The sequence below is a fragment of the Argopecten irradians genome, unplaced genomic scaffold (genome assembly GCF_041381155.1).
Source record: "Argopecten irradians isolate NY unplaced genomic scaffold, Ai_NY scaffold_0117, whole genome shotgun sequence".
NCBI classification, from domain to species: Eukaryota; Metazoa; Mollusca; class Bivalvia; order Pectinida; family Pectinidae; genus Argopecten; species Argopecten irradians.
The window spans coordinates 10,252-13,668 of record NW_027187584.1 but is presented as its reverse complement, the minus strand read 5'-3'; positions in this window follow the sequence as shown (position 1 = coordinate 13,668).

The window sequence follows — 3,417 nt, the reverse complement described above, 5'->3', positions numbered from 1 at the left end:
CCCAAGGATGTTTTGTGGCCAAATTTGGTTACACATTACCATGTCAAACTCTATGACTAGTAGCGATTTTAAAGGATATACCTACCTATTTCCCCTATTGGGCCCCTGCCCCTCCCTGCCTCTGGGGGATCATAGCCAAAATTTATGACAAGTTCTGTTCCACTTCCCCAAAGGATGTTTGTGGCCAAATTTGGTTACATTCCATGCAGAACTCTATGACAAAGTAGCAATTTATCAAGAATTTACCTCTATTTCCCCTTATTTGGGCCCCGCCCCTCCGTGCCCCCGTGGGGTCAGAGCCAAAATTTGGAGGATAAACTTGTAAGGAATCTGAATGTGATCATGAACACTCATACGAAAAAAAAATCTTATAAAGTCATATTCTTGAGTTACAATATTTAAAATTGGCAATGTTAGGATGCAGCACAGTTTGTTGCTATGACCCTAGCTACGCATGCTGAGTAAAACAAAATTCCCAATGTTCTGAGTTTTGGCGGAAAATGCCCCAGGACACATAACAAAGGGTTGTTTATCACATATATAATCCAAAATTCATGTGTATAATGTAACACTTTCGCTAAACACGAAGACATCACCATATTGATTCATAATCTATACCATCAAGATTCTCGGTCTGGATTAAATCAGATTCACATCTATAACCACACAGAACTATAGTCCCCACATATGACCCATGTATGGAACACCAAATCAGGGTTTAGGGATACCAGCTTCTTACTAACTGTATGACACAGTTAGGCATAATGTCACGCTTATGCCATACAAGATTGTGACCTTTCCTCTCCAGTGATTGCTTTTTCCTTTATATATATCTAGCCTCTTTCCAGACTTGCCGATGTAGCAACTAGCCCAAAACTTTTTGTACATTATCTGATAGATATTTCGTATCTAATAACCAATTCCTCATAATCTAGCCCGATAGGGGGAAATCACTTTTTATATGTATTTTGTTTGTTTGTTTGTTTTGATTATTTAACGTCCTGCATTAACAGAAATGGTCCAATTAAGAGTTTGTATTCATTTTGGGTCATGGGTGTCAGTGGTGCCAAAAAAAAAAAAAATAGGGGAAGTAGAGGTAAATATTCAATTTCCTTCAGGAAAGAAAAATGGACCTGTATTCAGAACATTAAAACGGGACATAACAAAAACCAGGTCAGCGACTACGGGCCCTCTTGGGCCTCTATGTTGCTATCCGTTCAGGGTGTGAAAGTTAATGAAAACAACTTTTTAATTTCGTCGCGGCATTGTTATTACCGTTTTGATGTGCTTAGGCTCGCCGAGCGTACCCATGATTGCTGTTATACAAACATAGAAAAAGGGCAACAGTTCCACTATACAAGATGACACAACAATAATATTATCGCGAGTCTCCAAAACACGCACCTCGCACAACATACACGCAACACACTGCATACATGGGAGGCCGTCCTTGCATGACCATAGCTGTTAATAGGATGTTAATTAATCAAACAAACAAAACAACATACAAAATATATATTAGATATGCTCCGATTATCCGCCACTATCATTGGCTGATACACTGTTCAGGTGGAGGGCGATATTTAAAATAATCAACTCGACGTTTCTATGTTTAGAAAGCATTATAGACTCGATGTTTCTATTTTTAGAAAACACCGAGTACATTATTCCCTATCGTTTGTTTGTTTGATTTATCAACGTCCTATTAACCGCTAGTGTCATGCAAAGATGGCCTCGCCATGTATGCCGTGATGCAAGCTGCGTGTTTTTGGAAGACTGCGGTATGCTCGTGTTGTGTCTTCTCTTGAATAGTGGGACTCTAGCCCTTTTTATAGTGCTCTATCACTGAAGCATACTGCCGAAGACACCAAGCAACAAACCCCACTCGGTCACATAATACTATTGTGACGACACACACAAGTCGATATTCCTATTGTGACGATATTGCGGTTTATTATATCACAATACCCCAACGTTCGAGTTCTTCGGGAAGATGTAGTCGACACCATTCTCCATACATTTCTATATTACTTAGCAAATTATTTATAAATTGATATAACATATTAGATATGCTTTGATTTTCCATCATTCTCATTGGCTAATGCACTGTGACGTGGATGGCGATATTTCTTATATCTCGGGAAGATTTTATTTGAGCTATTCTGCATGCATTTCTATAATATATATTTAATACTTAACAATAAATATCATATTTAGTATCAAATTAAGTTCCTTTGATTCAGTCCATATGTTATCATAACGCACTGTTAGAATATTAAATAATGACGTCGAGCCACAATAGACTGGTTCTGTGCACTTCTATTCTATTGGAATCATGGTATCCTTCTATTTAAATAATCATTTCTTTTTTAAATTTATGTCTATTTTCAGATACTCGTACCATAGTAGTCTGCCTGGCTCGGCGGAAAATCCGCCAATCAGGATGACAATTTTATTTACGAGGATGGAACACCTTTGACCTATTTCAAACTGGACAGCAGGTTACCCAATCAACCAAAAGTTCATTAGAGTCATGGCTGAGAACAATTACTTATTTGAAGATGGAGTCGGGAAGGTGGAACGTGATATCTTTTGTGAACTTTTGAAAGACGATCTATAGGGACAAAAAGCATGAATTTTTAGTTTTCTGCTCTTTTTAAACACGGGTCGTCACGACTATCTGCAACAATTGAAATTAATTGTTTGGTCCTTGAACGAACATCTCACAGTAGGACCTTTAGATAGGGACGCTGTCTGAGAAAGATTCATGTCTGAGCGCGGCACTCGCACGCGTCTGAGACACAGACTCTTTATGCGGACATGGAAAAACTCGGCTAACAGTGAGGCCCATTGGCCCTTAATATTCACCTGATATTTGATTACAACTTAGCTATGTCATTTACTAGCCAACTGAATTACTTTAGTTCATGAAATATGGAAACTACATCATAAATAGGTCTAATACCAAAGTTTCATTAAGCTTGGTGCATATTTACTCAAATTACCGTTTCATAAGGTTAAGTAGTTATTATTGCAATGGGCACATTTACTCCGTAAATAATGTTACTAGTCGATTTAAAGCTGATTTTCAAAATCTTTCCATTGTTAGTCTTCATACAAAGTTTCAATAAGCTCGATGCATATTTACTTAAGTTATCATGTTCATTTGTTAATAACCCCGAAAGTTAAGATCTACTCAGACCGATTTTCGAACATTGCCGAGATCTTTCCAATTTTACTCTAAATACAAAGTTTCATGAAGCTTAATGCATATTTACTAAAGTTATCGTATTCAAAAGGTCCAATAATAATTATTAGTGCAAAGGGCAATAACTCCGTAAATTATCATCGAATCAATCTTATTGTCGAACTCGTCCGAGATCTTTCCAATGTTAGTCTAGTGATTGTTTGTTTGAT